This window comes from Leptonychotes weddellii, chromosome 9, assembly GCF_054177405.1.
Source record: "Leptonychotes weddellii isolate Sample4059 chromosome 9, ASM5417740v2, whole genome shotgun sequence".
Classification (NCBI taxonomy): Eukaryota; Metazoa; Chordata; class Mammalia; order Carnivora; family Phocidae; genus Leptonychotes; species Leptonychotes weddellii.
In genome coordinates this window covers 30,484,119-30,506,166 of record NC_138377.1, presented here as the reverse complement: position 1 = coordinate 30,506,166, position 22,048 = coordinate 30,484,119, and the positions used below count along the sequence as shown (strand labels likewise).

The 22,048-nt window shown below is 34.5% G+C and overlaps 1 protein-coding gene and 1 long non-coding RNA gene across 2 annotated transcripts in view; both read left to right on the top strand.

The window, feature by feature from the left end:
• GPHN (gephyrin) overlaps window positions 1-22,048 on the top strand; it is a 515,857-nt gene that overhangs the window by 289,756 nt on the left and 204,053 nt on the right. The window lies entirely within an intron of this gene.
• On the top strand, window positions 190-6,684 carry LOC145723212 (uncharacterized). Its single transcript, XR_014148110.1, has 2 exons — window positions 190-4,361; window positions 4,570-6,684. It is a non-coding gene; the product is annotated as an uncharacterized LOC145723212 (long non-coding RNA).

Here is a 22,048-nt window from a genome sequence, read left to right as displayed (position 1 = left end):
CACACGTCCTACCTTCCAGAAAGTGGTCGCTTTTCTGTTCAGAGAGTTGTTGCTATTCCTTTCTTCGATCTCCTGTTGGGTTTGTAGGTGTTCAGAATGGTTTGATCCCTATCCAGCTGAATTCCTGAGAGGAGAGGAAATCCAAGTCTCCTACTCCTCTGCCATCGTGCTCCGCCCCCCCCCATTATTGTTTTTATCTTAACTGTCTGTATTAATATTACTCTTTCATTCCTATACTGCTAATATGTCTTCTTTTTCTTTTTCAGTCTTGCTTAAGATATTTAAGTTTTATTGATATTTTCAAAGAATGAGATTTTGTTTCATTGGTTTTCTTTATTTTTCCATTCACAAATTTCATTGATCTCTGCTCATTATGATTTCATTCTTTATTTTGAGTTTATTTTGCTCTGTATGGTCTTTAAGGCAGGAGCTTTTATTGTTGATTTGAGATTTTACCTCCTTTTTAATGTGAGTATTAGAAGCACTGTCTTAGGTGCATCCCACAAATTCTGATATGTTGTCTTTTTATTTGCAATCACTGCAGTATTTCTTTTTCATTTCTTTTGAGATTTCTTTGCTCCATTGGTTATCTAGAAGTTTATAAGTTGGTGTAGGTTCAAAACATATGAGAATTTACTGTTATCTTTCTGTTATTGATTTCTAATTTGATTCTATTGTGGTCAGCAAATACACTGTATGATTTCAATTATTTTAAACTTCTTGAGGTTTATTTTTATGGTCTCAGATAGGATCTCTTTTAGTGAATGTTCCATGGGCACTGGAGAAGAATGTAGATTGTTTGGTCATGTGGAACATTCTTTGTCAATTAGATCCTGATAATTGATGGTGTCTTTGAGTTTTTCCATATCCTTATTGATTTTTTCATCTAGTTCTTCTATCACAATATCTAAAAAAGAACTTATATCCAAAATCAACAGAACTCCTGGGTATTTACCCAGTTAATTTGAAAACTTATGCCACATAAAAATCCACATGTGAATGTTCAGAAGATAATTGCCAAAAGCTAAAATCAACCAAGATGTACTTCAGCAGGTAAATGGATAAGTAAACTGTGGTGCATGCATACAATGGAATATTATTTAAAGATAAAAGGAAATGAGCTATCAAGCCACAGAAAGACATGGAAGATCCTAAATGCATATTGCTAAGTAAAAGAAGCCAGTTTGAAAAGGGTACATACCATATGATTCTAATTTTGTGACATTTTAGAAAAAGGAAAATAGTATAGACAGTAAAATGATCAGTGCCTGCCAGGGATTTGTGGGAAGAGGGACATAGATGAATGGATGAATCATAGCATATTTTTTGGGCAGTAACACTATTCTATATGATATTGTTGGGGGGGGGAATATGGAAACATGACATTATGCATTTGTCAAAACTCACAGAACTTTACATCACAAAGAATGCTTAACATATGCAAAATTTTTTTAAGACAGCATTTAAGCAGTTGGCAGATCCCAGAAAATAATGCAGACTCTGACAAGAGCATCTAAGTGTATTATAAATATAAGAAACAATTTCACTGAAGGGGCTTGAGGGAAAAGATACTGACCTAAATACAGTAGTCACCTTTCATCCACAAGGGATACATTCATTCCATGACCCCCAGTAGATGCCTGAAACCACAGCTAGTGCCAGACCCTATATATGCTGTTTTTTTCCTATACATACATAACTACGATAAAGTTTAGTTTATAAATTAGACACAGTAGGAGATTAACAACAATAACTAATAATAAAGTAGAACAATTATAACAATATACTGTAGTAAAAGTTATGTAAATGTGGTCTCACTCTCAAGATATCTAATTATACTCTACTCACTCTTCTTATGATGATGATGATGATGTGAGATAAAATGCCTATGTAATATGATGAAGTGAGATGAATTACAAATAGTCACTGTGACATAGTGTTAGGCTCCTATTGACCTCCTAATGATATGTTACAAAGAGGATCATCTCCTTCCAAACTGCAGTTGATCATGAGTAACAAACTGTAGAAAGTGAAACCATGGATAAGGGGCAGGGGACTACTCTAACTTTGGATATAAGTGGTGTTTTTAGGACTAAAGATAAAGGAACTGTATATAAGCACTTTATTCTAGGTGTTCTATCCCTTGGGAAGTATGGGTTAAAAATTCTGATATTACTCTATATGTTTGCTCTATGTTTGAACAGTTATGTTAAATGGATGGTGATTGGTGGGAACCATGTTTCTCATTAGTAGAGAAATCACATATTTACAGTGGGAGGAGCTTAGAACGATCCATGTGTTCAGAGTTGGAGACATCACTATGGATTCATGTTTAGTTTAAGATTATATTTAATTTTAATCATGTTTAGGTTAATATTAATTTAATATTAACCCATACACACATGTATTCCTTTCCTCTCTCGGCAGAAAGGGTCCAAAAGAAACAATACCTCAGTAACAACAAGCATACCTAATGCTCAGGTCTTGGCTTTTTAATACTACTGACCAATAAAAGGAATTTCTCCTCAGACAAATGGCTAGTTCTAGGACTGGGGCAAGAAATATACAAGATAAGCCTGGAGTGTCTTTTAGTGCTCAAAAGTAAGGAAGTGCTCAAAAAGCAAACAAAAAACCACATTGATGGATGTATGTTGAAGAAATATAGGAGCCTGACAAAGCTCCCAGTGGTGAAAGACGGAACAGTTTGAGCAACAAACTATAGTAGTACTTTATTATAACCCAAGGTATAAATACCCATGAGTCCATACTGATATAAATAAGTTATTAAATACATTAATACTGAGGGAAAAGAAACAAATCTTTCATGTAGAAGATTTCCAAATTATTTATGTAGAGGCTTTTACCCTCAAGGAGGGGGCATGTTAACTCCCCACTCCTTGGGTTGGGCTGCACACAGTGACCCCCTCCCTAAGAGTACAGTGTGGCAAGGGAAGGAAAAGAGTAACTTTACTGTAGAGAAATCTGACAAAGTGATCAAAGTCAGTAACATTCATGTATCATGATATGGTGATATAATGTGATGAAAATAGCACTTTACTCCTGTGGTCTTCCTCCCCAAATCCCACAACTGTAGTTTTGTAAGAAAAATAGCAGCCATACTCAAGTAATGGGCACCCTACAAAATACCTGACCAGTAACTCCTCAAAATTGTCAAGGTCATTAAGTCCAAGGAAAGTCTGGGAAATTGTCACAGCCAAGAGGAGCATAATAAGACTTGAAAACTAAATGTTGTAATATAGCAATCTAGATGGGATCCTGCAGCAGAAAAAGGACATTAGAAAATATAAATAATGTATGGACTTTAGTTAATGATAATATACCAATACTGGTCCATTAATTCTAACAAAATATATCATACTAATGTAAGATGTTAAATATAGGGGAAACTGGGTACAGGGTATATGTAAACTCTCTATATTTTTAATCTTCTCAATTTTTCAGTAAATGTAGTGCTGTTCAAAAAAAAATAAATTATATTTTTAAAAACAGTTCGGTTCATTTCAGAGCCATATTCTGTACAACTTTCGAGGAACAAATAATTCCAATCTTATATAAGCTCTTCCTGAGAATAGTAGAAATGTAAACGTTTCCTAATTCGTGTTATGAGACTACAATAATCTTGTTACCAAAACCAGAAAGGAATAGTTGAAAAAATGAAAAGTATAGGCTAATATCATAGTGAACATAGATGAAAAAAACTTAAAAAATAAAATATTAACACACCAAATCCAGCAATATGTAAAAAACAATACATCAAGACCAAGATTGATTTATTTCAAGGATACAAAGATGGTTCAACATTAGATAACTGATTAACATGAATCACAACATTAACAAATTAAAGGGGGAAAACCATATAGTCTTCTTAATTGATTTATAAAAACGATTTAATAAAATTCAACACCCATTTATGAATAACAGCTTTTAGCAAGATAGGATTAGAAGGGAACTTCTTTACCTGATCAAGCAAATACAGTTAATAGATGCTATTAGTCTTCTCTTAAAAGTTAGGAATAAGACAGAGTCCTGCTGTAACTACTTCTGTTCAACACTGTACAAAGTAAAAGAAATAAATAGAATAGGCATTGAAAAGGTGGAAAAAGAACTTCATGATTATCTGTTATATAAACTTATAAAAATCAGTAGTCTTTCAGAACCAATGGAAGAACCAACTATCTAGTTTGTTAGATAAAAGATCAAGATATATATATACCAACTGCTGTCCTATAAATCCAAAATATATTTTTTTAAATAGAGTCAAATTTTGCAAGGTTTATTTTGTGTTTATTTTTTATTTCATGATTGGAGATTATAACTTGAGCTCAATTTTCTGAACTCTTGTTACATAAAAATGGATTTATTTTAAGATTTTTTTTTTTTTTTTATTTGAGAGAGAGAGAATGAGAGACAGAGAGCATGAGAGGGAGGAGGGTCAGAGGGAGAAGCAGACTCCCTGCCGAGCAGGGAGCCCGATGCGGGACTCGATCCTGGGACTCCAGGATCATGACCTGAGCCGAAGGCAGTCGCTTAACCAACTGAGCCACCCAGGCGCCCCAAAAATGGATTTATTAAATGCATGAATATCATAACATTCTACTAGATGCTATACAAAAGGGTCCATACCTGCCCTCCAGAAGTTTACAAGTCTTAAACACCCTGCAGAGAGGCACCTGGGTGACTCAGTCGTTAAGCATCTGCCTTCGGCTCAGGTCATGATCCCAGGGTCCTGGGATCGAGCCCCGCATCAGGCTCCCTGCTCCGTGGGAAGCCTGCTTTTCCCTCTCCCACTCCCCCGGCTTGTGGTCCCTCTCTCGCTGTGTCTCTCTCTGTCAAATAAATAAATAAAATCTTTAAAAAAATTAAAAAAAAAAAAAACACCGTGCAGAAACAGATGAAGATACATAAGTTACAGAACAAAAATAATAGGCCAATATAAATGAACAGTAAGGTGCTTATACATTTGTAAAAGTGGGAAAACAGGATAAAGATAGTGAATAGGAAATTTGAAGAAAATCAATAGGATATCTTTGTCCAAACTGGTCAAGGTGAAATATGTAATTCTTTTCTAGTAGCTCTATTGGACACTTCTTAGGGGAAGTGGTTTTATTAGATCTTTTTATAGGGATAAGATCAGCTGAATTGTGGTTAGAATGTAAGAATATTCCAGTATGGTATTGCTTTGTAAAAAACTGTTACAAGTTGAGGCAATTTTACCTTGACCTTTTTTAAAATATGTTTAGCTTTATTAGATACTGCCAAACAGTTTTTTTCTTTTTTTTTCATTAACGTATAATGTATTATTTGTTTCAGGGGTACAGGTACCTTGACCTTTTATATACCACATTGAAAGAATTTTACAGTGAATACTCTATACAGATTCTACCTAAATTCTACCATTAACATTTTACTGTAGTTGCTTTATTACTTATTTATCATTTAGTCATTCAAACAACATAAAAAAAAAAAAAAACTGTCAACATCAAGCCGTGTCAAGATAGGCAGCAATACTACTGGTGGGAGTGTGGAAAATGATTTGTTTTTATATATAATGATGCACATCTGCTTATTACTATTGACTCATAAACCACATCTAGTAACATACCCTAGAAAGATAGCTTACACTTTTTGACCATGAGCCACAATAAGAGATATACTTTACATTGTAATCCCATACCCACACACATACGTGTGTGTGTATGTCTCTGTTTGGGTATGTATATGCACATATATATGTATACACATACATGCATATATGTGTATATAGAAGTTACAAAAGGTTTAAGAAACAATAATCCTAGCAATAAGGAAGGCATTCTGATATTTTCTGTTCTTTTTGGGTTTTTTGGCATGCTACTTAAGACTATTTAAGTCAGTTTACTGCCCTTTTAAAAGTGGCTTTGACCTGCAAGTTGAAGAACATTGCCTTATACAAAGCCTTGCACATATGTACAAAGAGAAATGTAAAAATTTTTTTAATAGCTGCATTTTTTGTAATAGCAACAAATAGAAGCAAAAAATGCCCATAAGCAGAAGAATAGATAAATAAATTGTGGTATAATTATACAATAGAATATGGTACATCAGTGAAAATGAACCATAGCTATGTACATCAGCATGGAGAAATATCACAAGCACAATGTTGAGTGAGAAAACCAAGTTGTATAAGAATATATACAGTATGATTCCACTTGTATGAATTTCAAAAACATGCTAAACTGGATAGAATAATATATTTATATAAACATATGTGCAAAAGTATTTTTTAAGTAAATGAGTGACTGATGTGTGCTCCAACATGGATCAATCCTGAAAACATTATGCTAAGTAAAAGAAGCTTGTCACAAAAGGCCACATGTTCTGTGATTCCATTTATATGAAATGTTCAGAATATGCAAACATAAAGAGACAAAAAATAGATTACTGGTTGTGTAGGAGTGGGGATTGGAAGAAAATGTGGACTGCTGATGGGTATAGGATTTTTTGGGCAGGCTGATAAAAATGTTCTAAAGTTGATCATGATGATGGTTGCACAAATCTGTGAATATACTTTAAAATTTTTTAATTGTATACTTTAAATGGATAAGTTGTAGAGTATGTGGATTCTATCTCAATAAAGTTATTATAAAAATAAGTAAGGAAATGGTTTTAAGATTCAGGAAAAGAGTTTTTTGGAAAAAAGAGACTTGAGATCTGGATAAGCACACAGTAGCCTTTGAAGATATAAGTAGTAGTCTCTTTCTTAACCTAGATTATAGATAACCTAGGTGGGTTCTTATTATTGTCTACATTTTATATATGCAAATAAATTTTTATGTATTTAATACTTAATAAAAATTTATTTTTAAGGGGAATAAGATTATTTTAAATTATTCTTTATATATCCATGCCTATAAGTTTAACACAATATATCGAAATTTTGGTATAAATCTTGATTAGGACCAGTTTTTGCTGCAATATCCCATTTTAAAAAAATTATTCTTTATGTATTTAAATTTCAAAAAATATATTTTAGAATATAAAAGTTATTGTTATATTCTCTGTAAGTCAGAATATACTTCAAGAACTATAACCTGTCCATTTCTTTACATCACTATTGCAACCATCCTAACTCACATCTCCTATTATTCCAACATTCTCTTAACTGGTTTCTTTGCTTCCTGTTTTCCATCTATCCAATTAGTTTTTCAAATCGCAGCTCAGAGATACCTTTGAAAACAAAAATATCAGCATATTATTCCTCTTCAAAACTTCAGTGAAATGTCATTTTCCTATGAATACAGACTGAATTCTTTAAGATTATTCTCCAGGGCCTGTATAAATTATCTCTGCTAACTGCCTTTTTAACAGCATTTCCCACTTTTGACTTGGGCTACTATAACAAATTACCATAGATGGGGTGCTTTCTAAACAAACAGAAACTTATTTCTCACAATTCTGGATGCTGGAAATCTCAGAGTAGAGTGCCAGAGTGATTAGGTTCTGGTGTGAGAGCCTCTTCCAAGATGTAGACTTCTGACTTTTTTTGTAGCCTTACATGATGATGGGTCAAGAGCTCTGTGGAGTCCCTTTTATAAAGGCACTAATTCCACTTATGAGGGCTCCACCCTCATGACCTAAGCATGTCCCAGAGGCCCAATCTCCTTATACCATCACATTGGGGTTAGGATTTCAACATATGAATTTTCTGGGGAGACACAAGTATTTACTTCATTACACCCATCCATCCTCATTGTTAGCACACACATCAGGTTCTCTTTCTAACTTCTTGTCCTTTTTATATATCATTTCCTCTGCCTGAAATGTTCTTCCCAGTCTGCCTCTATAACACCTGTTTTTCAGGTAGCAGCTTGGATTTTTCTTTCTTTCTTCCCTAATCACCATTACCCTCCCTCACCTAAGACTAAAACACTCTTCCTGTCATTCACGTAGCTTTTCATGTACCTGCAGCACTTACTTAATTATCTTAACACTTCCTGATATTTTTCTGTAAATCTGTAAACTCCCCTAGGGTAAGACTCTTGTAGCCCCATTGCCTAACACTGCCTTGCCTATGGTAAGTACTCAAACCATACTTGTGGAATGAATAAATGAATTCATTCTCATAACCGTACTTTATATATTTTAGAAGGTGTCTTAAGTAATAAATTAACAAATTATCCCACAATTAATTTGAAAATAGGTTCAGGATTTTTATTGTTTTTTGTTATTGTTTTTCTCCTTGGTAGCTTTCTACTAGATGAATTTATATTGAAATTAATGAAAATTCAGTCTGCTAAGGAGTCTAGTGCACTAGCTGAGTTGACCTGATTTTTAAATATATTCTTTATTTTTAAAAAGTACTTTTGTATTATCATTTAATATTGAATATATCTGGCTGTTTATGCCTTTTCTAATTTGATATGCTTGAAGAAGATAAAACCAGAATAATCTTTCAAAGAAAATAAACAAAAATCCTTATCTTATTTCTATTTCCTTTTTCTGAGGTTTATTTTATAAGTATAAATTCAGACATATACCTCAAACTTTTGTTGAATAATGTGTTGCTAGTGCTGACAAAAGTAATTTATCTTCTGTATTAGATGTAGAAATATTTAAAAATTAGAACTAAAGGGTAAGTAGTATCTGTCAAAGGTGACAGAAATCTTTGTTTACATATAAAAAGCTGGAAGGTAATATATAATGACTACCTCATGGGTGTTCTGAGTGTAATATAAAATTACAAGTATATGACGGATAACAAGCACTAGTTAAATATTAGATGTTAAGTTACTTACAAGTCATCTTGATCTCTTTTCCACATCAATAATGGTAAAAGAAAAAGTTTTCTGCCCCCTATGTTCCCCCAAAGGAAAAAAAAAGAGGAAAAAAACAGTAGAAAAGGAAGTAGGATATCTCTAGGAAAAACAAGGCACTATATAAGGTACTGAAACAGATACATCAGAGAATATGAAGCAAAAATCATTCAACTTGTGTTTAGTGTTTTCTATTATTAGACTTTTTTTCTTTATATCTTATGTCATCCCCTTTCAGTTTATCTTAGACCATTATTTTTGACAAAGTACTTGATAATATTAAATAGAATCCATCAGTCATCCTCAATGTCTTAAGAATACATTCTAGAGCCTGGGAAGTAGAATCCTGAGCTCACCTTATCCCACAGATACACCTAGATAACAGCCACATCAGTGTAACAAACCCAGAAAATGAAACTGGCAGAACAGACTCTCCACAGTTAATCATAGAGAAGAGGCCACATTAAGAAAACCAGTAGGAAGAGTGGAGACCTGGTCAACTATGGCCAGGAACCAAACTAACTTGTGACACTAACCACAAACAGGAGGGACACCACAAGAATGGAAAATGGAGGAGAATAGACTCCACACCAGGGACCCCAGATATAGGGGACCTGCACTGGGAAGATGAATCCCCATAATATTTAGCATTGAAAACCAGAGGGGCTTAGCTTCATGAGTTTTTACAGTGGGTGGGGCTTAATACTAGGAACTTTAAAAACCAATAACTTGGCTCTGGGAGAGCCAGAGACTGATAGGAAACTGAATCCTCACCCTTAAAAAGACAGCATGACAGGGGCGCCTGGGTGGCTCAGTCGTTAATCGTCTGCCTTCAGCTCAGGCCATGGCCCCAGGGTCCTGGGATCGAACCCCGCATCAGGCTCCCTGCTCCACGGGAAGCCTGCTTCTCCCTCTCCCACTCCCCCTGCTTGTGTTCCCTCTCTCACTGTGTCCCTCTCTGTCAAATAAATAAATAAAAATCTTTAATTAAAAAAAAAAGACAGCATGACAACCCCACTGAGATACAGCACAGAAGCAGCAGTTTGAAAAGCACATGGGACTTTGAAAAGCTCCTGTGGACTGCCCCATCCAACATGCCCTACTCAGCAGGAGTCTCTCTGAAATGGTACCTAACATGTCTCATTCTGTGAGCAGCCCCAGCAGTGGCCAACCACTCCAAAGTGACTAAGTGACTCTTGCCCTGGGGAGTAGGGAAGATAACCACAATACCAGTTCAACTGCAGCCCCAACTGTGGGCTGAGGGCAGACATCTGATCTGACTGCCAGCTCTACCCACCAAAGAAAGCCACTTGGGGGACAACACAGGGAGAGTGCCTTGCAATTCAGTGCAGTCTAATTTCTGGTAAACAGACTGAGGGCAAGCATCTGATATAACCAAACTAAAAGCCCAAGGCAGCCCCAGGTTGACCCCTTACTGCATGGAGACCAAATACTGCTTGCAGCAAGCACAGAGGGCCATGATAGCCAACTGGACTGAAGGCAAACATGGCTCAACCATAACAGTAGAGTACATGCAACACACATAGGGACACCCCTGAAGCATCAGATTCTGGTGAACAGGGGATATTGCACTATAGGGCCCTAAAGGACCTATTCTTGATCAGGAAATGTTGACTTTCCTAATATGTAGGAAAAAACACAGAGTTAGACAAAATAAGGAGACAGGAATGTGTCCTAAATTGAAGAGCAAAACAAAATCACAGCAAAAGAGCAAAATGAAATGGAGATAAGCAATATGCCTTACTGAAAATTCTAAGTAATTGTCAAAAAGATACTCAGTGGACTTGAGAAAACAGTGGGGAACAAAGAGATAGAAAATATAAAAAAGAACCAGAGATGAAGAACTCAATAACTGAAATAAAAAATACACAAGAAATAAACAGTAGACTAGAAGAAGCAGAAGAATGGATCAGTGACTTGGAAGACAGAGTAATAGCAACTAAGCTGAACAGCAAATAGAAAAAATAATAATAAAAATGAGAATAGGTTAAAGGAACTCAGTGACACCATCCAGTGTTAATAAAATTTGCATTCTAGGGATCTCAGGAAGGAGGAGAGAAAAGGCAGCATAAAATTTATTTGAAAAAATAATAACTGAAAACATCCCTAGTCTGGGAGAAAAAAACAGACATCCAGATCCATGAGGCAAAGAGAGTCCCCAACAACCCAAGGAGATCTATACCAACACTCATAATAATTAAAATGGCAAAACGTTGTGACAAAAAGAATTTTTAAAGTAGCAAGAGAAAACAGTTATATACAAGGGAAATCCTATAAAGCTATTAGCTGATTTTTTAAGCAGAAACTTTGCAGGCCAGAAGAGAGTAGCAATGATATGTTCAAGTGCTGAAAGAAAAAACCTGCAGTCAAGAATATTCTATCCAGCAAGGGTCAGTCCGAATAGAAGTAGATAGATATAAAGAGTTTTCCACACTAACAAAAGTTAAAAGAATTCATCACCAGTAAACTAGCCTTATAAGAAATGTTAAAGGGAATTCCTTGAGTGGAAAGAAAAAGACATAATCAGGAGTAAGAAAATAACGGAAGGAAAAAATTTCACAGATATATACAAACATAATAAAAGTAGTACATTGATCACTTATAAAACCAGTACAGAGGTTAAAGCACAACAGCAGTAAAAATAAATTGTATCTATAAAAATTGGTCAAGGTATTTTCAAAATAAAAGCATGTAAAGTATGACATCATATACATAAAAATGTGGGGAGTAAAAATTTGTTCCTTCAGAATAGGTTCAAACTTAATCATCCTAATATAGACTGCTGTATGCATAGGATGTTATATATAAATCTAATGGTAGCCACAAACCAAAAACCTGTAATAGATATACAAAAAAATAGAGAAAGGAATCTAAGCATACCACTAAACAAAGCCATTTAAACCACAAGGGAAGAGAGTAAGAGAAGAAAGGAACAGAGAAGAACTACAAAAACAACCATAAAACAAGTGACAAAATGGCAATAAGTACATACCTATCAATACTTATATTGAATGTAAATGGACTGAATGCTCCAATCAAAAGACATAGGGTAACTGGGTGGATAAAAAGGTAGACCCATTTGGGGCGCCTGGGTGGCTCAGTCATTAAGCAACTGCCTTCAGCTCATGTCATGATCCTGGGGTCCTGGGATCAAGTCCCACATCGGACTCCCTGCTCAGCCGGGAGCCTGCTTCTCCCTCTCCCATTCCCCCTGCTTGTGATCCCTCTTGCTGTGTCTCTCTCTGTCAAATAAAATCTTTTTTTTTAAACTTCTATTTTATTTTATTTTTAAGATTTTATTTATTTGACAGAGAGAGAGACAGTGAGAGAGGGAACACAAGCACGGGGAGAGGGAGAGGCAGAAGCAGGCTTCCCACGGAGCAGGGAGCCCGATGGAGGGCTCGATCCCAGGACCCTGGGATCATGACCTGAGCTGAAGGCAGATGCTTAATGACTAAGCCACCCAGGCACCGCAATAAATAAAATCTTAAAAAAAAAAAAAAGGTAGACCCATTTATATACTGCCTACAAGAGACTCTCATTTCAGACCTAAAGCCACATGCAGATTGAAAGTGAAGGGATTGAAAAACATTTATCATGCATATGGAAGTGAAAAGAAAGCTGAGGTAGCAATACTTACATCGTACAAAATAAACTTTAAAACAAAGACTGTAATAGGGATCAAAGGACACAACATAATCACAGAGGGAACACTCCAACAAGATATAACAATTGTAAATAATTATGCACCCGACATGGAAACACGTAGATACATAAAGCAGCTATAGATAGACATAAAGGAAGAAATTGATAATAATACAATAATAGTGGGGGACTTTAACACGGTACTTACATTAATGGATAAATCATCCAGACAGAAAATCAACGAGGAAACGTGGCTTTGAATGACACATTGGATCAGATGGATATAACAGATGTATTCCAAACTTTCCATCCAAAAACAAAAGAATACACATTCTTTTCACGTGCACAAGGAACATTGTCCAAAATAGATCACATGTTAGACCACAGAATAGGTCTCAACAAATTCAAAAAGAAATCATATCATGCATCTTTTCTGACCACAATAATATGAAACCTGAAATCAGTCACAAGAAAAAATTTGGAAAGAAGACAAATACATGCAGGTTAAATAACATGCTATTAAACAATGAATGTATCAACAAAGAAATCAAAGACAAAATAAAAAAATATATGGAGACAAATGAAAATGAAAATACAATAGTCCAAAGTCTTTGGGATGCAGCAAAGCTATTCTAAGAGGTAAGATTATAACAATACAGAGTACCTTGTAATCCCTATGGAAATAACACCAGCATTTTTCACAGAGCTGGAACAAACAATTCTAAAATTTGTATGGAACCAGAAAAGACCCCAAGTAGCCATAATAATGTTGAAAAGGAAAACCAAAGCTGGGGGCATCTCAATTCTGGACTTCAAGCTGTATTACAAAGCTGTAATCATCAAGACAGTATGGTACTGGCACAAACATAGACAAATAGATCAATGGAACAGAATAGAGAACCCAGAAATGGACCTTCAACTCCATGGTCAACTAATCTTCAACAAAGCAGGACAGAATATCCAACAGAAAAAAAAGTCTCTTCAACAAATGGTGTTTGGGAAAGTAGACAGCCACATTTAGAAGAATGAAACTGGACCACTTTCTTATATACAAAAATAAGTTCAAAATGGATGAAAGACCTAAATGTGAGACAGGAATCCATCAAAATCCTAGAGGAGAATACAGGCAGTAATCTCTTGACCTTGGCCGCAGCAACTTCTTAGTACATATGTCTCTAGAGGCAAGGGAAACAAAGCAAAAATGAACTATTGGGACTTTGTCAAGATAAAAAGCTTTTTCACAGCAAAGGCAACAGTCAGCACAACTAAAGGCAACCTATGGACTGGGAGAAGATATTTGCAAATGTCTTAGCAGATAAAGGGCCATCCAAAATCTATAAAGAACTTATCAAACTCAACACCCAAAGAACAAAAAAATCCAAGAAATGGGCAGAAGACATGAGCAGACATTTCTCCAAAGAAGACATACAAATGGCTGATAGACACATGAAAAAATGCTCAATGTCACTCATCATCAGGGATATACAAATCAAAACCACAATGAGATACCTCCTCACACTAGTCAGAATGGCTAAAATTAACAAGTCAGGAAACAACAGATGTTGGCGAGGATGTGGAGAAAGAGGAACCCTCTTACTGTTGGTGGAATGGAAACTGGTACAGCCACTCTGGAAAACAGTATGGAGGTTCCTCAAAAAGTTAAAAATAGAGCTAACCTATGGCCCAGCAATTGCACTACTAGGTATTTATCCAAAGGATAGGGAAACAGTGATTCAAAGGTGCACATGCACCCCAATGTTTATAGCAGCAATGTCCACAATAGCCAAAATATGGAAAGAGCCCAAATGTCCATCGATTGATGAATGGATAAAGAAGATGTGAGATAGAGGTGCATGGGTGGCACAGTTGGTTAAGCGTCCAACTCTTGGTTTTGGCTCAGGTCATGATCTCAGGGTTGTGAGACCAAGCCCTGCATTGGGCTCCACGCTGAGTGTGGATTCTGCTTGTGACTTGTGACTCTTCTCTCTCTCCCTCCCTCTGTCCCTAACCCTTCCCCATGTGCACGCAATGCACCCTTTCTCTCTTTCTCAAATCTTTAAAAAAAGGAAAAAGGTGTAGTATATATGTGTATGTGTACACACACACACACACTGGAATATTACTCAGCATCAGAAAGCATGAAATCTTACCATTTCTGTGATGAGGATGGAACTAGAGTGTATTATACTAAGCAAAATAAGTAAGAAAAAGACAGATACCATACGATTTCACTCATGTGGAATTTAAGAATCAAAACTGATGAATATAGGGGAAGGGATGGGAAAATAAAAACAGAGAAGGAGGCAAATCATAAGTGACTCTTATCTATAGAGAACAGAAGGTTGCTGGAGTGGAGGTGGGAGGATGGGGTAATTGGGTGATGGGCATTAAGGAGGGCACTTGATGTAATGAGCACTGGGTGTTATATGCAAGTAGTGAATCACTAAATTCTACCCCTGAAACTAATAGTACACTATATGTTAACTAACTTGAATTTAAATAAAATCTAAAAAAATATAACTATAATAATAATTAAAAATTAAAAAAGAAAAACATAAAACCCAAAGCCAGTATAAGAAAGGAAATAATAAAGATTAGAGCAGAAATAAATAAAATAGAAACAAACAAACAAAAAAAATACCAGTAGAACAGATCAATAAAACCAGGAGCTGGTTCTTTGGAAAAAATCAACAAAATCAATAAACCTTTAGCCAGACTCCTCAAATGAGAGTGAGAGAGAGAGAGAAAGAGAGGACTCAAAATTTTAAATGGAAGAGGAGATATAGCAAGCAATACCACAGAAACACAAAGGATTATAAGAGAATATTATGAAAAATAATATGCTAGCAAATTGGACAACCTAGAAGAAAAAGGTAAATTCCTAGAAACATGTAACCTCCTAAAATTGAATCAGGAAAAGTACAAAATTTAAACAGACCAATTACTAGCAATGAAATTGAATCAGTAATCAAAAAACTCCCAAAAAACAAAAGTCCAGGACCAGATTGCTTCACAGGTGAATTCTTCCAAACACTTAAAGAAGAGTTAATATCTATTCTTCTCAAACTATTCCAAAAATTAGAGGAAGGAAACTCCTAAATTCATTCTATGAGGCAAGCATCACCCTAATACCAAAAACAGATAAAGGCATCACAAAAAAAGAAGGCTACAGGCCAGTATCTCTGAACAAAGAGGCAAAAATCCTCAACAAAATATTAGCAAACCAAACCCAACAATTTAAAAAATCATTCACCATAATCCAGTGGAATTTATTCCAGCTATACAAGAGTGATTCAGTATTCTCAATATTCTCAAATCAATCAACATGATACGTCGCATTAGCAGAGAAAGAATAAAAACCATATAACTCAAAAGATGTAGAAAAAGGATTTGATAAAGTACAACATCCATTCATGAAAAACTCTCAAGTACAGTTATAGGAAGTCTACCTCAACATAATAAAGATGATATATGAAAACCCACAGCTAAAATCATACTCGATGGTGAAAAACTGAGAGCTTTTCTTCTACAATCAGGAACAAGACAAGCACGTCCACTCTTACCACTTTTAATCAACCTAGTATTGGAAGTCCTAGCCACAGCAATTACACAAGAAAAAGAAATGAAAGACATCCAGATTGGTAAAGAAAAAGTAAAACCTTCACTATTTGCACATGTCATGGTACTTCATATAGAAAACCCTAAAGACTCCACCAAAAAAAAAAACAAAAAACTGCTGGAACTGATGAATGAATTCAATAAAAATGCAGAATACAACATTTATATACAAAACACTGTTGGATTTTATACACTAATAATGAAGTAGCAGAAAGAAATTAAGAAAACAGTTCCATTTACAATTGCACCAAGTACAATAAGATACCTAGGAATAAACCTAACCAAAGAGTTGAAAGACCTTGTACTTGGTAAACTATAAAACGCTGATGAAAGAAATTGAAGATGACACAAACAAATGGAAGGGTATTCCATACTTGTGGGTTGGGAGAATGAGTAGTGTTGAAATGTCCATACAACCCAAAGCAATCTCAGATTTAATGCAATCCCATCAAAGTACTAGCAACATTTTTTCACAAAACTAGAACAAATAATCTTGTAATTTGTATGAAATTACCCTGAATAGCCAAAGCCATCTTTAAAAGAACAAAACAGGAGGTATCACAATCCCAGATTTCAAAATATACTACAGACTATAGCAATCAAAACAGTATGGTACTGGGACAAAAATAGACACAAAGATCAATGGAACAGAATAGAGAGCCCAGAAATAAACCCATGCTTTTATGGTCAATTAGTGTGTGACAAAGGAGGGAAAAATATACAATGGGTAAAGGACATTCTTTTCAACAAATTGTGTTGGGAAAACTGAATAGCTACATTGAAAAGAATGAAACTGGACCACTTCCTTACATGATACAAAAAAATAAACTCAAAATGGATTAAAAGCCTTATGTCAGACCTGAAACCTTAAAATTCCTGGAAGAAATCATAGGCAGTAATCTCTTTGATGTCAGCTGTAGAAACATTTTTCTAGATATTTCTCTTTTGGCAAGGAAAACAAAAGCAAAATTAAACTGTTGGGACTATACCAAAATAAAAAGCTTTTGGAAAGCAAAGGAAAGCATTAACAAAACTAAAACAACCTACTGAATGCAAGAAGGTATTTGCAAATTGCATCTCTGATAAAGGGTTAGTATCCAAAATATATAAAGAAGTTATACATCTGAACACCAAAAAGAACTAAATAAGTCAATTAAAAATGGGCAGAAAACATGAACAGACATTTTTCCAAAGAAAATATACAGATTGACAACAGACACATAAAAAGATACTCAGCATCACTAATCATTAGGGAAATGCAAATCAAAACCACAATGAGATACCACCTCACTACTCTCAGAATGACTAAAATCAAAAACAGAAAAATTAACAAATGTTGATGAGGATGTAGAGAAAAAGGAACCCTTGTGTACTGTTGGTGGGAATGCAAGCTGGTGCAGCCACTATGGAAGAGAATATGGAGGTTCCTCAAAAACTTAAAAATAGAATTATCTTATGATCCATTAATTTTCACTACTGGGTATTTGCCCAGAGAAAATGAAAACACTAATTCGGAAAGATATATGCACTCCTATGTTTACTGCAGTATCATTTATAATTGCCAAGTTATGGAAGGAACCCAAATGTCCATCCATAGATGAATGGATAAAGTAGATGTTGTATATATGTACAATGGAATACTACTCAGCCATACAAAATGAAATATTGTCATTTGAAACAACATGGGTGGATCTAGAGGGTATAATGCTAAGTGAAATAACTCAGAGAAAGACAAATACCATATGATTTCAGTTATATATGGGCTTTATGAAACAAAACCAACAAAAAAGAAAAATTAAAAATAGACTCAAGAGAATAAATTGGTGGTTGCCAGTCAGGAGGTGGGTGGGAAGATGGATGCAATGGGTGAAGGTGATTTAAGAGTACACTTATCATGATGAGCACTGAGAAATGTATAGACTTGTTGAATCATTGTATTGTACACATGAAACTAATATAACACTGTACATTAACTATACTGGAACTGAAATTAAAAACCTAATTTAAAAAGAGAGGTCTAGATCTTTACAGTGAATTCATGACCTTCATTATCTAACCCCAATGTACTTTTTAAGAGAAAATTGACCAGGTACTTATTCATTATCCAGTCTCTTCTAGGTACTGTACAATACATTATGTTTCAAGGATTATATTAATCCTTAGAATAACTGAGTTTTGAAAGTGAAGGGATGGAAAAAATATTTTCAAATGGAAAACAAAAGAAAGCTGGGGTAACTATGCTTATATCAGACAAAATAGACTTCAAGAAAAAGGCTGTAATAAGAGAAAAAAGAATGTCATTGTATAATAATAAAGCAGTCACTCCAACAAGAGGATATAACATTTGTTAATACTTATGCACTAAACATAGGAGCAGCTAAATATATAAACCAAATATTAACAGACCTGAAAGGAAAAATAGAAATACAGTAATAGTAGGAGACTTCAGTACCCCACTTTCATCAACGAATAGATTATCCAAACAGAAAATCAATAAGAAAACATTGAATTTAAATGACACTTTACACCAGATGGACTCAGCAGACACTTACAGAACTTTCCTTCCAAAAGCTGCAGATACACATTCTTCTCAAACACATTTGGTCCATTCTCCATTATATATATCATGACATATCATTATATAGAATAGATCATATATTAGACCACAGCACAAATTTTAATAAATTTAATTAGATTGAAATCCTATCAAGCCTCTTTTCTATCCATAATGGTATGAAAGTAGAAATCAATTACAAGAAGAAAACTGGAAAAATCACAAATATGTGGAAAGTCAACAACATGCTGCTGAACAACCAATGGGTGAAAGAAGAAATCAAAAGCAAAATCAAGAAATATCTTGGGAAAAATGGAAATATAGCATACTAAAACTTATGAGATGAAGCAAAAGCAATCCAAGAGGGAAGTTCATAGCAATTAATGCCTACAACTTTAGGCCATAACTAAACTTTATACCTCAAGGAACTAAAATGAACAAATTAAACCCATAGTTATTAGAAGGAAGGAGATAAACAGAGCAGAAATAAAGGAAATAGAGACTAAAAAGACAACAGAAAATATCAATGACATTAAGAGCTGATACTTTGAAAAGATTTAAAAAATTAGATTCACCAAAAAAAAAAAAAAATGAAAAGAGCACTCAACTAAATAAAATTATTTATAAAAGAGGAAACATTAGAACTGAATGCTACAGAAATACAAAGATCATAAGAGACTACTGTGATTAATTGTACGCCAACAAATTGGACAACCTACCAGACATGGGTAAATTTCTAGAAACATAACCTACCATGACTTAATTATGAAATAGAAAATCTGAGCAGATCAATTAGTAGGGAGATTGAATCAGTAATTTGAAACCTTCCAACAGGTCAATGACCATATGGCTTCACTATTGAATTTTTGAAACAATTAAAGAAGAATTAATGCCAATCCTCAGACTCTTCCAAAAAAATAGAAGAGGAGGGAACACTCCCAAACTCATTTTATAAGAGCAGCATTACCCTGATACCAAAACCAGAGAAGAAAACTACAAGAAAAGAAAAATACAGGTCAATATCCCTAATGAATATAGATGCAAAAATTGTCAACAGAGTATTAGCAAACTGAATACAACTGTACATTAAAAGGACCATGATGAAGTGGGATTTTTTTTCCCAGGGTTCCAGTGATGATTTAACATCCACAGATCAAATGGTGTGATAGACCACAGTAACAAAATAAAGGATAAAAAATTATATAATCCTCTCAACAGATGCAGAAAAAGCATTTGACAAAATTTAACATCCATTCATGATGAAAACTCTCAACAACATGGATATAGAAGGAATGTACCTGAATATAATAACATATGACAAGCCCACAGTTAACATCATACTCAATGGTGAAAAACTGAAAGCTTTCTCTCTAAGATCAGGAACAAATCAAGGACGCCTACTCTCACCACTTTTATTCAATATAGTACTGGAAGTCCTAGCCAAAGCAATTAGGCAAGAAAAAAATAAAAATAAAAGTCACCCAAATCAGAAAAGAAATAAAACTGTCTATTTGTAGATGACATGCTATTAGATATAATAAACCCTAAAGACTTCACACACACACACAAAAGTTAGAACAAAGAAACAAATTAGTAAAGTTGCAGGATACAAAATCAGTATTTAAAAATCAGTTGCATTTCTATACACCAATAATGAACTGTCAGAGAAATTAAGAAAACAATCTCATTTATAATTGCATCAAGAATAATAAAATACCTAGGAATAAAGTTAACCAAGGAAGTGAAAATCCTATACACTGAAAACTTTAAGACATTGATGAAAAAATTAAAGACACAAATAAATAGAAAGATATTTCATGGTCATGGATTGAAATAATTAATATTGTTACAATGTCCTTATTGCCCAAAGCAATCTACATATTCAGTGCAGTTCCTATCAAAATTCCAATGGCATTTTTTACAGAAATAGATCAATCATTCCTAATGGACACACAGAAGACCCCAAATATTCAAAGCGTCTTGAGAAAGGTGAACAAAACTGGAGGCATCACACTTCCTGATTAAACTTTATTACAAAGCTGTGGTAATCAAACAATATGGTATTGGCATAAGAACAGAGCACAGATCAGTGGAACAAAATAGAGTACCCAGAAGTAAACCCATGCATATGTGGTCAATTAATTCATGACAAAGGAACCAAGAATATATAATGCGGGAAGTGTCTTCAATAAATGGTGGGAAAACCGGAGAGTTACATGTAAAAGAATGAAATAGGACCACTATCTTAAACTATACACAAAAATCAACTCAATATAGATTAAAGACGTGAATGTAAAACCTGAAACCATAAAGCTCCTAGAATAAAACATAGTGGATAAGCTTCTAGACATCAATCTTGGTAGTGCTTTTCTGGATTTGGCTCCAAAAGCCAAAATAAATGGGACTATGTCAATCTAAAAACCTGTGCAACAAAGGAAGTCATCAACAAAATGAAAAGGCAACCTATGAAATGGAAGAAAATATTCACAAATTATATATCTGATAGGAAGTTAATATCCAAAATATATAAAGAATTCATACAGCTCAGTAGAAAAAAAAAATCCAATTAAAAAATGGACAATGGATCTGAATAGACATTTTTTCAAATAAGACATCTAAATGGCCAACAAGTATGTAAAAAGATGCTTAATATCACTAATCATCAGAGAAATGGAAATCAAAACTGCAATGGGATACCACTTTACATCTGTTAGAATGGCTATTATCAAAAATATGAGATAACAAGAAGATATACAGAAAAGGGAACCCCTGTGTACTGTTAGGGAATATAAATTGGTTTAGCCACTATGGAAAAGAGTATAGCAGCTGCTCAAAAAATTAAAAATAGAACTACCATGTGATGCAGCATTTCCATCTGGGCATCTATCCAAAGGAAGTGAAATCACTGTCTTGAAAAGATGTCTGTATCCCTGTGTTCATTGTAGCATTATTTACAATGACCAGGACGTAGTAGAACAACCTATGTCTCCTGATAGATGAATGGATAAAGAAACTGTGGTATGTATGTGCAATGGAATATTATTGAACCATAAAAATGAGGGAAATCCTGCCACTTGCACCAACATAGATGGGACCTGAGTGCATTATGTTAAGTGAAATAAATCAGACAGAGAAAGACAATTACCTTATTATCTCACATTTGTGTGGGATCTAAAAATAACCAAACTCATAAATACAGAGAACAGATTGGTGGTTGCCAGAGGCAGGCATTGCAGAGTGGGTGAAATGGGGGAAGGTGGTCAAAAACACGAACTTACGAGTTAAATAAATCTTAGGGATGTAATGTCGGCGTGGTGACTATATTTAATACTGCTGTATTGTATATTTGAAAGTTTCTAAGAAAGTAGATTGTAAGAGTTCTCATTATAAGAAAAAA